Source organism: Balaenoptera ricei, chromosome 5, assembly GCF_028023285.1.
Source record: "Balaenoptera ricei isolate mBalRic1 chromosome 5, mBalRic1.hap2, whole genome shotgun sequence".
NCBI lineage: Eukaryota > Metazoa > Chordata > Mammalia > Artiodactyla > Balaenopteridae > Balaenoptera > Balaenoptera ricei.
The window spans coordinates 66797985-66811302 of record NC_082643.1 but is presented as its reverse complement, the minus strand read 5'-3'; the positions used below and the strand labels follow the sequence as shown (position 1 = coordinate 66811302).

General features: G+C 39.3%; 1 protein-coding gene across 2 annotated transcripts in view; it reads left to right on the top strand.

Moving 5' to 3' along the window:
* The first annotated feature begins 6729 nt into the window (after positions 1-6729).
* Positions 6730-13318, top strand: part of CRACD (capping protein inhibiting regulator of actin dynamics) — a 273491-nt gene continuing 266902 nt past the window's right edge. For both annotated transcript variants that reach the window (XM_059922942.1, XM_059922941.1), the window contains exon 1: positions 6730-6869. The gene's annotated coding sequence lies outside the window, so the exon portion shown is untranslated. The remainder of the gene's footprint in view (positions 6870-13318) is intronic.

The window sequence follows — 13318 nt, the reverse complement described above, 5'->3', positions numbered from 1 at the left end:
GAGCCACAGCTACTGAGGCCCAGGCGCCTAGAGCCGGGGCTCTGCAACAGGAGAAGCCACCGCAATGAGAAGCCCGTGCACCACAACTAACAGTAGCCCCCCGCTCGCTGCAACTAGAGAAAGCCTGCGCGCAGCAATGAAGACCCAACGCAGCCAAAAAAAAAAAAGTCGTTACCAAAAATTAATTCTGTTATTTCACTAACACTTTGCGGGTGATTACATTCAGTAGTTACACCTGACACACCTGTAAAGTCTTCTAATTTTCGTGCAATGTTGTCTTCAATCCACTCTTCTGTAGAAGCAAAGGAGCATTCTCCAGCACCGTGAGTTTCATTTTCACTTTCTGTATCAGAATCAATCACTAAGGTTTTTTGTCTTTCTGTTGGTCTAATATTCACATCGTCTGAAGAACTATCATCTTCTGAGACATTAGTATATATGTCACTCGGACAATCAGAGAAAGTATCTGCATAAAATTCACTGAAAAATTCTTCACTCAAAATTTCACGGTGTCATTTTTGAAAATTTTATGGTAATAAACTTGCATTTATAATATACACAAGGTTGGAACAAAAACCTAACAGAGCAAAATATGAATGATACCGACAATCATAAGTTGTATAATGAACTCTTGATCAATTTTAAGCTCTAACAACTTCGCAAGGTGATGTTAACTAATCACTCTCTAAAATACGTATTGATACGTTTCTGGTCAATAACGTTCGGGTAACAAAAGACGTATTAATACGTCTCTGGCCAATAATGTCCTGGAATGGGTAGTGAAATTTCTCTTTTCCCATGCCCTGGAACCCTTTGCATTACATGGGAATTGTTGACTCCTTGAAAGTTTGTTAGAGCTGACTCATGAAATTACCTGGGTAGGTGTCTTTTTTAGAAGAAAACATTTGACCACCTTTTTGATTTCTCCTACAATATTCATCTATTATGATTTTCTTCCCCTTCTCAAGTCACTTTTGGAAATTCAGTTTTTCTGGACTATCTATTTCATCTAGATTTTTAAAAATCCATACCTTAATTGTTTCTCTTGTGAAACGCTTATTTTTTGTGTCTCTTCACTGACTGACCTTTTCCTAAGAATCAACATTTTATTTTGCTGATCAAGATCTACTGTTTGTTTTTATTTCATTACTTCTGCTTTCATTTCCTCTTTTCTGCTTTCTTTGCCTTTATGGGTTTTCATTCTTGAGTTATATACTTAGTTTACTTTTAATCTTTCTTAAATTTCCTCTAAGAACCTTGGGCTGTAACCCCAAAGGTATTTTGTCATTGCTTTCTAAATAGATTCCTATTTCAGTTCTGGATTATTCATTAACTGGGGTCACTATATAATTCACCATCCAAACTGGGATACTTTTGTGAGTGAAATATGCATATTATGTCCAGACAATAAGTGTAAGCTGGGACTGTTTTGGGTGAAAAAGAAAGTATGATCACCCTATTTTTAACATGTTATTTAAAAGGAAGTTTAAATCTTTCACATAGGACATAGGATCTTGTTACAACTTTCTAATGTACTGAATTTTAATCACAGAATGTGGTCTGCAAGGATTTTTTTTTTTTTTTAATTTATTGAGCTTTTGGGGGTGTGTGGCGCTAAGACTTGGTAAAGTTTTGTGACTGTGCCACATGGTGCTGTACGGAATGTGCATGTTTTCTGTTGGATACACATTTCTTGACATCTTTTAGATCAAGCTTGTTAATTTTCTGTGTTGTTATCTTTGTTTATGTGATGTGTCAATTTCTAAGAAAAGTTAAAATCTCTCCCACTATGACGGCAGATTTTTAACTTTTCCTTTTATTTCCGTTTTTGGCTTATATAATTCAAAATTTCTATTGCTAGATACGTAAATTTTCAAGACTGTTTTTTTGTTGTTGGCTTGTACCTTTTAGCATTTGATACTTTTTACCTTAAAATCTCTTTTATCAAATATTAATATTGCTACTTATGCTTTCTACTCTTTTTGAACAGCTTTATTGAGATATACTTTATATATCTCCATAAAGTGCACCCATTTAAATTGTATGATTTGATGATTTTTGGTACATTCACAGCGTTGTACAACCATTACCACAACCAATTTTAGAATATTTTCATCATCCTAAAAAGAAACCTCATACCTATTAAGAGTCACTCTCCGTTCTCCCCACTCCCCCTCCCGCCAGCCATGAATCTCCTACTGTCTATAGATTTGCCTGTCTGGACATTTGATATAAATGGAATCATGTGGTATATGGTCTTTTGTGCCTAGCTTCTTCCACTTAGCATAACGTTTTCAAGGTTCATCCGTGTGGTAGCATGCATCAGTATTTCATTCCTTTTTTATTGCCAAATATTCCACTGTATGGATAATACTACATTTTGTTTAATCCATTCATGAGTCGATGGACTTTTTGATTATTTCCACTTTTGGCCATTATAAGTAATGCTACCATAAACATTCATGTACATGGTTTGTGCCGCATATCTTTCATTTCTCTTAGGTGTGTACCTAGGAGTGGAATTTCTGGGTCATATGGTAGGTAGCTCCATATTTAACATATTTCGGAACTGCCAACTATTTCCCAAAGTGGCTGCACCATTTTACATTACTATCAGCAATGTGTGAGGGTTGAATGTTTCTACATCCTCACCAACAATTGGTATTATCTATCTTTTTAATTATTGCTATCCTAGTGGGTGTAAAGTGGTATTTCATTGTGGCTTTGATTTGCATTTCCCTGTTGGTTAATGGTGTTGAGCATCTTTTCATTTGCTTATTGGCTGTTTGTATATCTTTACTAGAGAAATGTCTATTGAGATCCTTTGCCCATTTAAAAATTGGGATATTTCTCTTTTAAACTATTGAGTTGTACAGTTCTTTATATATTTTGTATACAAGTCCCTTATCAGATATATATATGATTTGCAAATACAGGTATCCCCGGATTTTCAAAAGTTTGCTTTATGCCGCTTCGTTGTATTAGTATCTGTTTTTGCTAACTGAAAGAAATCCAAAGAGGATTTTCTTTTTTACAGAAAAAGTCAAAAAGCAAAAATAGTGGTCAGTGTTTTACAGCAAGCTGTTATAGAGAAGATGTGCATCCCAAGCAGTGAGAGTGGCACTGCCAAGCTCTTTCCCCAGAAACTACACTTAGCATCTCAGCATCAAGCTGCCATAGTTTGAACTGTCTGTATCTGTGCCTTATCTTTTAAAAATTGTATTATTAGTTTTTTATTGAAGTATAGTTGATTTACAATGTTGTGTTGATTACTGCTGTACAGCAAAGTGATTCAGTTATACATATATATACATTCTTTTTTTATATTCTTTTCCATTATATTTTGTCATAGAATATTGAATATAATTCTCGTGCTATACTGGAAGACCTTATTGTTTAAGTGCTTTATCTTGATTTATTCTGTGCATCTGTTAGCAAGCTGTATCCTAAGGTAATTGCTTCTTTGCTTTACACCACTTTGGATTATGAAAGTCTTCATAGGAATGCTCTGCTTTCAGATAGCAGGGGAAACCTGTATATTTCCCACCCTGTGGGTCCTATTTTCACTCTCTTGATGATATTATTTGCAGCACAAAAGTTTTGAATTTTGATGTAGTCTTGTTTTATTTATTTTTTCTTTAGTTGCTTGTGCTTTTGGTGTTTTAGCTAAGAAACCATTGTCTAAGCCAAGGATGTGAAGATTTACTCCCATGTTTTGTTCGAAGAGTTTTACAGTTTTAGCTCTTACTTTTAGGTCTATGATATATTTTGAATTAATTTTTGTATATGGTGTGAGATGGTGCTTCATTCTTTTGCATATTAATATCCAGTTGTCTCCATGTGCTTTCTTTTTGTTAGTATTTGCCTAGTATACTTTGCTGTTACTTTATTTTTAGACACCATTATAACTTTGTAATTTATTTTTTAAAATTTATTTTATTGAAATATAGTTGATTTACAATGTTTTAATTTCTACTGTTTGGCAAAATGATTCAGTTATACATGTATATACATTCTTTTTCATATTCTTTTCCATTATGGTTTATCACAGGAATAACTTTGTAATTTAGATGTAAGATATGTAACATGCAACAATTATCCCCATTTTACAGACTTGAAGAAACGTCTGAAATTAAGTGAATCATCCACAAACCCATGCACAGAACACAAAGCCAGTACTATGGATAGGGTAGGTGTTATTCTGAGTGTCACCCCATCCCAAGAGCCACTGCCTGCCCTTTGAGTCTTTTAAATAAGTCCACCTCACTCACCTTGAACTCTGAATATTCACAACAGCCCATCCCCTGGAGTGGTCAGAAGGGAATTACTAACCTTATCCTTGACTAATAGAAATTTTCAAAATGATGGTATACTTCAATTTTCTCACTTTGGAGATTAAAGCTGTTGGGAACACAACAAGGTTCTGAAGAAGTTGCAAGGGACAATCACGGTACTTCCTACACCACAGTATTTATTTCTACTACTTTAGCTTTTTCCTATCTTTATTTATTTATTACCTATATACCTTTTATTTGCACAATTACTTTTTGTCCCATTCAGTTCATTGGTCTCTCCTCCCAGTGAAAGATTTTACTATTGTACTCCTTTCCTGAGCACTAAGAAAATTCCATGTGAATACACAGGGAAAGGGATGTTAAGCAGACATGGTGGAGTATAGAATCTTGAGGCTCTGGAAGTCCACGGTCTAATTCAGGGTTTCTCAGCCTTGGCACTGTTGACATTTTAGGTTCGATAATTCTTGGTTGTGGAGGCAGTCCTGTGCACTGTAGGATGTTTGGCAGCATCTCTGGCCTCTACCCACTAGATGCTCGTAGTAGCACCTACCAACCAGTTGTGACAACCAAAGATGTCTCCAGAAACTGCCAAATGTTTCCTAGAGGAAAAATCACTCACAATTGAGAACTATTGGTTTAACTATATAATGTCTTTCTCATATCCTTTAACCTGTATCCTCTAATGCAGCAGTTAAATGGTTAAATACTTTTAAAATTCTTAACATTCTGCATCTTTCTTTTGTATTGTATTATGGTCTCTGAAAATCCATGTGTTACACGTCAAAAGTGGAATAGTGGACTGATACCTGGTTTGATGTGCCACATTGTTATTATAGCCCTGAATGTAGTAACTAGAAACCAATGTGTTTGAAAAGTGAGGGAAAAAACAGCACCTGTCAAAAGTGGTGCCTGATAGCTGCTGATTTCTGAGGCCCATGAGACACAAAGTCCATTGGAGGTAGAGAATGCTAACATAAGCATAAATTCTCTAGAACTCTTTCAATATTTTAAGGGTGTATAATTTGGTATTCCTTGCCCTGCAAAATTAAAAGACAGTAGACCTACACTTGATTTATGTAAATTTGCATATTTATAGTGTGTGTATTCATGTCCTTGGCAAGACTATAATATGTCAAGAAAAAGACCCCAGTTATATGTTCTACACCGATTTAATTTTTGGCTTCTGAGAACTTCTAGTGCTGCTAGATCAAATCAAAGAGAACTTGCTCAAGCCTTTACAAAACTCTTCATTATGCTTATTTGGAATAAAGCAGACATCATTTAGAATATGCAAGCACTGAACAATGATATCTATATTTACAAAAATACACAACCATATTCTGTAGTTAATTGTTTATCTAGAAAAACTCCGTTGGATAAGGCAATATGCACTATTCTCCCACTACCAAAGTTGCTCCTTTAAGTCAGGCACCTGCATTTAAATTAGTAGTCCTGGTTTTGGCATTGGGACATCCAACTCAAGATGGAGCACCTATTAGGGTTACCCCTCATCTTCTGCATCTTTTGTCACAGAATATTGTGGTTTTTTTTTTTTTTCTTTGTTTTCAACTTCTTGATTAATAATGATACAAAATTGTTTTTTAGCATCTTTGCATGCATAGTGAAGGAAAAGATCACTAGAAACGGATTTCCAAGTTCCATCGAAAGAGTCATAGCAAAACATATGTAGAAAAAACCTTAGTGTTTCCAGTTAGGCCAAAAAAGGAAAAGATAAATAGTTTTCTTAAAATATCAAAGTCAATATTTAATTATGGCTAGGGATAATAATGCCCAGTGTCAGTGTCAGTCTGTTCAGACGTACAGCGACTCAGCAAAGCAATTTTGAGCCTTTCTATTTCTGTGTAGCATCTTTCAACTTGTTTGACTTTCAGGAGTCCAGTGCCATTTCTCACTGTCTGGGCTCTGCAGGGCGCAACTCCTTCTGGAGTCCAGGTCGCTCCCATTAGTCTCTGGCTCATCCAGGTACCAGGGGCCAGACTTGCATCCCGTGGGGTGGTGACTTACGGTCCCCGGTTCTTGCCCCACGTGAGCCCCCCTGGGAGCTCACCACAGTAACCTCCGACACCACGGGTTCAGCCGGGACGTCCCCTGCAGTGGTAGGGAGGGCACTGACCAATCCCACGCCCTTCCCTGCGCCCGGCTCCGGTTTTTGGGCACCCCCCCCCCACTCGCCCGGGAAGGGAGCCGTCCGGCGCCTGTCTTTCCTGGAGGGCGCGAAAGGGAACTCGGGGCTCCCCGCGCGCCGCAGCAGGGCCCAGCGGTCCACGCGCGAAGCCAGGCGGGGCCGCGGCGCGGGTCCGAGCGCCCGAGGCGCGGGCGGAGCATGTGACCACGCCGCGCGGGGCCGGGAGCGCAGTGCCGCACGCTGGCGGCGGCGGGGAGAGCAATGGAGGCCGCGGCCGCCTGAGAGGCGGGTGCGCTGCCGGTGCTGCTGCGGAGTCTGCTGGTGCTGCGGCAGCGCCGCGGACTGTGCATCCGCGCCCGCCGCCCGCGCGGGACCGCCCGTCGCCGTCCAGCCCCTCTGCCAGCCCCGGCGCCAGGCGGGGACCTCAGGTGAGCGCCCTCCCGGCCCGCGGCCGGAGCCAGACAATGGGTGCAGCGGGCGGGCTTCTCCGTTCCCCTCGCGACCCGCGGGCCAGGCCCCCGCGGCGCCCCGGGATCTCCGACCTTGCCTGTGCCCTGGGGGCGTGGGCTCGGCGTGGCCGGCCGTGGACTTTGGGGCGGTGTCCCCGCGCGTTGTGCGCGGACCCTCCCTGAGGCACCCGCGCGTGGTGTGCGCCGCTTTGGATCCCACTCGAGGAACCTGCGGACGGGCTGTGCCCCCGGGAACTTGCCGAGAGCGTGGGACCTTCTAATTCCCTCTGTTCTTCCCGCGCCGCAGCAGCCTGTCCCGGGGTCCCCGGCTTGGGTCCCGACTGCGGCGGGGGTCAAAGCGAGACCTCCCCGTCTGGGATCTCGGACGCTGACCCGGCTCAGCCCTTTCCCCGGGCCTGAGCTGCATTGCTTTGTTTAACCTCTGCCGAGCTATTTCGCACAAACTCTTGTTGCTCCAATTCTGATGAGCCACCAGTTTGATGGCTGAGGCAAGACAAAGGTTTTCCCTGTTTACAAGGGCTGGAGTCGGGAGACTGCACGCTGCCAGTGGTGTAAAATGTGTTTTCCTTATCTTCTCCCTGAGGTTTTTCTGGTTCTATAACCCTCCTTTCTTGCAGAGCTCTGTAGTGGCGAGATTGGACCTCCTAACCCTACCGAGACGGTGGGTGGGGTATGGCTTTTATTCCGGCTTATCAGTAAACAGAAGGGCAGACGGCTACATTTGAGATAGTCTCAGAATAGAGGCATCGTAATCATATTATGAATTTCAAATTTTCAGAGAAAATATATAAAGACACATTGATTCAGCGGATGGGCGGGGTGGCAGGGGGCAGAAAATCTAGTAACCACCACCGTGTGTTGTGAAATTTTAATATGGTTTTAAGAATAATGGCCCGGAAACTGATCTGGTGTAGGTGAGGGAGTGCGTGTGTGTTGGGGGTGGTGGTGATGGAGAGGGAGTGGTTAGAATACAAAGGATAAGGCAATTTTAGTAAAGCCTTCTTAGTATCATGTAGCAAATTTTCAGATCATCAAGTTGTCATTAAATCATTGTTTCCCTGTAAAAATCACCTGTAGTAGTTGTTGAATTATATATAAGAAGGCTAACAATTATTTGGTGTTGTATGTGACTCAGGAATCTGAAAACAACAATTTTGAGTAATTTTAAAAAGTCAACAAAGGAAAGACACTTCCACTACTCCCTCCTTTATGCTATGAGAAAACTGAATCCTAGTTCAATATATTCAACAGAAAATTAGCTGTAAGAAAAAAAGGTTTCAAAGGCAGGTTTTTTAAGAAACATTTTGAAAAATGCATCTCATGTAGGCGATATGGTTGCGTTACTTCAGCTCAGACATGTGAAGGGAGGAAAATCAGGCTACTAGATTGCCCCTTTCCAGGATTAAAAGGTAGTTTCTTCAAATCCGATATTTACAGTCATCTCAGAAATGGGGAAACTTTCACTTTAAAGACTTAGCAGTCATTTAGCACTGAATTTGGAGTCAGGAAGATAATAATACTGACTTGACACACTTAGGCAATTGGTGTGAGAAACAAAAGCTTCCACATAGTTCTTTCCAAAAACTATAAAGCACTGTAATAAATGTAAGTTATTATTATTGCTAGGTGAGGAAGCTGTATTTTACAGTTTTCTCTTACACAATTTTGGGAAAATTAATTGAAATTAATATGAAATTCTCCAGGGTAAGGAACAGTCTGGTATATACTAAGTGTTCAATAAATAGTTGAGGAAAGGGCTTCCCTGGTGGCGCAGTGGTTGAGAGTCTGCCTGCTAATGCAGGGGACACAGGTTCATGCCCTGGTCTGGGAAGATCCCACATGCCGCAGAGCAGCTAGGCCCTTGAGCCACAGTTACTGAGCCTGCGCATCTGGAGCCTGTGCTCCGCAACAAGAGAGGCCGCGATAGTGAGAGGCCCGCGCACCGCGATGAAGAGTGGCCCCCGCTTGCCACAACTAGAGGAAGCCCTCGCACAGAAATGAAGACCCAACACAGCCATAAATAAATAAATAAATAAAATTAAAAAAAAAAAAAAAAAAAAATAGTTGAGGAAAGAATGAATTAATGAAAAATAAAATGCAAATGGATAAAATATGCATACAGATCGAATTGGTTTACTTCTTTTAGTTTAATGAACATTTACTGAAGGCCTACTGTGTGCCAAGAGCTGTACAGACTGTTTCCACACACAGTTTATAATAAAAGCCTGGTGACCTTCCTTTTTTGATCATGTGTGATGTATGTTTCTATGAAGACCGGGGCCCCTTGGGTCACGTTAATGATCATCTCATGTAACTGAGTAGCACAATAGAACATTTCACTTGTTATATGTACAAATACTTTCTCACAATGGCCTGTGGGGAGGCAGGGCAGATACTATCATTCCCGTTTTGTAGGTGAGGAAATCCAGACACAGCGAGATTAAATGACTTGCCAACTCCTCGCCACTGAAGCAACAATGCCAGGGACAGAAGCTCGACCTCACGCCTGGTGCTTTCATCTCTGAATCACACTGTCCTCTCCAAGATACGCTGTACCTCCAGAAAATCTCTCTTGAATTAGGCCTTACTAAAGTCTACCTTTTGAATAACTTTAACGTAAGGAAAAGTTACATCTTATAACCCACTACTTAGTGAAGTGGTTAAATGTGCAAGTTCTGGAGACAGGTGACTAAATTTGAACTCTGGATTTACCAGTTACTAGTTCTGCATCTTTGGCAAGTGACTTAATCTCTCTAAGTCTCAGTTTTCTCATCTGTAAAATGGTGAAAGTAATAGTACCTACATACTTTACAGGATTTGGGGGAGGATCAAATGAAATAATGTGCTTAGCATAATGCTTAGCACAGTGTCTAGTAGAAACTAAGCATTCAGTGTCAGCTAATTACTTTTATTCTCATTATTGTAATGAAGCAGTGGCTTTTAAACTCTTTTTTTTGGCACAATAAGAGATGAGTTTTACTTTGCCATCCAGTATACAGATACATTACAAGTGTGTTTAATTAAAAAAAATTCATTAATCAGTGCTCAGACTTCCTATGTGCAATGCATTCTTGTATTTTTCATTCTGTTTTATTTAGAAATGCTGGTTGAGATACACTAAATAATTTCATATCCCGTTAATGCACCAGGACCTGCAATTTGAAAAGCACTAATGTAAAGGATAGTCAGGTTAATGAGTGCATTAAAGAAAAATGTGTTATTGAATCTTTACGTTTTTCCCTCTAATGATTTACAGCATCTTTTGGAATTTGAATATTAAATTACACTGAAAATAGGTTTTTAAACATTTCTTAGTAATTATAACCATATATTGAGTATTTATTACCGTCTAGGTACTGTGCTAAGCAGTCTATTTTTGTATGTTATCTAATTTAGTGCTCATGACAGCCTTGTAAGAAGGTCTTCTGTTTCCATTTGGTAATTGAAATTAAGACTCAAAGTGGTTTTAGGAACTTGCACAAGGTCACAAAGTTAGTGAGAGTTGAAGCAAGAATTGTTCTGTTTGACCCCAAAGCTCTCTGCTCTTTCAGCCTCAACACTGTGTTCTGAGGTTCTCTCACAGTGATTTCTTTAGACATATCATTCCTTCTTTTGCATAAATTTGAATGGCAATATTGAGAACTTACCCGTTGTGGTGCATCTTTTGTAGTTTCCTTTGAAAGGACCCATTTGAAGAAAATCTTCAAGTTAGTAAAGTAAGAAAGTATACTGCATAGACTAGTATTTCATTTTGGCTTTGGCTGGTCTTTGATGTAAACATTTTGGAATAACTTCTCAGGTTTTTATGACAGAGTCACTCAATTGGTCAGTTTTATTGTGCACCCAAAGGTTTAATATATATTCAGAACAGACATGAAATAGCTGTGTCACTATAAAAATATTTCATTACAAATGAATGTCAGCTTTTGTTAAGGCACAAAATGAAGACTTAAGAGCTACAAGAGTACTTTATAGTATGTTGATTTGTTTCAAACTCACCAGGCAGTGAAAGTATTTTGTAAAGTACTTGTAAGAAACCACCACTAACTGTACTATTAATTTTTTGTTTTTGTGTTTCACTTCCTTGCAAATGTTTCTTAAATTTTTAACAGTATTTTAATTTTAATTTTTTGGTAGTTCTGGGACTTCCCTCCTCTTTTAAAAATATTGTGAGAAAGAATTTAGGAAATATATTTTATAAAGAGTACTTTGAAACACAAATAGATAATTTTACATGACAATGGAAAGGCAAATTTCACTGTTTCTTTCACACTTATGTCTGACAGATTCAGGCTCTTTCAGTGTCTGGTTGAATGCGTAGGAGTGTATCTTATAAATAAGATAATTACCAGGTGCTTAAAGATATATAAATACGCTCTTGCTTTTGCATTATAGCTTCCATGTGTATGGAGCTTTAAACTTTCCCCGGTATGTTTAACTAGTTTATTTGTTGAATTAAGGTTGGTATTTTCAAAACTGACAATTTTTTAAAATCAGAGTTTGTGTAGATCATGATGCTATATTAGACAAAGATCAGTTTCATGGTTTATGTGAAACCACATATTTCTTTTCATCAACCATCATTTTCTGTTAAGATTAGATAAAAGTGAGTATATTGTTTCATTTACTGTTGGACATCAGATTTTATCCTTAGATGAGCCCTCAAAAACTTGTTTTGCCCCTGACGAAATTGTGTACAGTTGTCATAAGCTTATGTTTTATGCTTATTTTATTAATTTATTCCTTTTGTCTAACACTTGACCCTTAGTGGATTGGTATAGTTTTTATGAGCATCAAGAAACATTACAGCTATTGAATGGTCACTGTAATGTTTTTATATTCAGGCAAGTAAACTGGGTTCCCATTACATTTTGTACTACTTTTATTCTTGATGTGAAAATTCTTAGAGATGAAAAGAGCAAAATCAATTTAGATATGTACTTGTACTAGTGCCTTTGAGGCGGATACATAGGCATATTTTGGATGTACTTACATGTATGATTTCCACAGTTACATGAGAAGTGCAAGATTACAAGCTCTTAATCCATAAATTTAAAAATTGTCTTAAGTAACTTTGTGGAAATGAAAAAACTGAGTTAAAACATTTAAGAGATGTTGAATGCTTTAGTCACATGTTATCAGAAATATTTAAGAAGCCAAATAGAACAACCGTACGTAATAGCTTTTGTATTTTAGTGAGTTTGCATGTGGAAAGATGATTCCATTTAAAATGTCAAAAATGAAATGCAGAAATATTTTCAATCAGATTTTAAAATCTTCACCAGCTCTCCCAGATGTTTGTAGAATTTTTCAAATAGTATTCTTTGAGGCTTGCGTGGAAATTTTAATAAACTTACTTCTGAAACTGGTACCATTTTAAAAATGTGTCTTTGAGGAAAAGATACAGAAGCTGCATCCCTGAAACACTTTGGGAAATATTTAAATTGGAAGTAAGTACTCAGCTCACTAGAGACAGGTTTTTAGAGTAGAATTTAGAGCTGATACCAGCTGCTAAGAATTATTCTCATTAACAAGAAAGGAGGGAACACTTGTAAAAAAGGTGTTGGGCTTTTTACCAGGGAGAGTAGGAATAAGCCACCCAGAGGTCCACTGGCCTGTCTCCACTCCCCTGGTCAGGGATTGGCTGGCACTAATAGGGGAGAAGGGGAGCAGGCGGGGGGCAACAGAGAAACTCAGTTATTGTTTAAATCTGGGATAAGCTGGATTCAACAAATAATCTGTGAAAGTTCTTGTATATAATTGTTAACCCACGCTTTCCCAACTTGGGAGAAAAAAAAAGGAAAGTCCATGGCCCCAAGATCATGGTTTTTGGAAGAGGAAACATCAGGACCCCGTTGTCAAAGCCATTTGTGGTCTCAGGCCAGGGCCACAGCTGACGTTCTTAGGGAAGCTTGCGACGGATTCAGCAGAGCTGGTAAGACACTGCCGATGAATTCCAGCTGCCCTCAATGATTGCATTCCAGCTTTTCTTCATTTTGAAAAGTTCTTAATAAATGTAGAGTGGCTTTTTCTCTACCGGAGTATTATTGTGACAGATGTAGTGGGCTTGCTTGGCACTACTTAGGATGCAGCTGCCCAGGCATGTTTGTGATGGGTTAACTGTTTTCTAGAGTTAATGAGGTCAGGGTCACAGGTTCAATTCCCGGGAAGGCCAGTTAGCTTTGCTTTGTTCTCTGATCTCATATTGTGCTCTTAACCCAGACCAGCCATCTGGCGAAGGCAGATCATTGATCACAAAGGGACTAATAAGCAAGACGGTGTGGGAGGAGTAGCATGAATCTTCCTCAGTGGATGTTGAGTAATTAGAGAAACAATTCCAAAAGCACGTGCACATTTGTGTTTCCTAGCATTATCTTAATATGTGGAAGATAACATGGTCGTCCCAT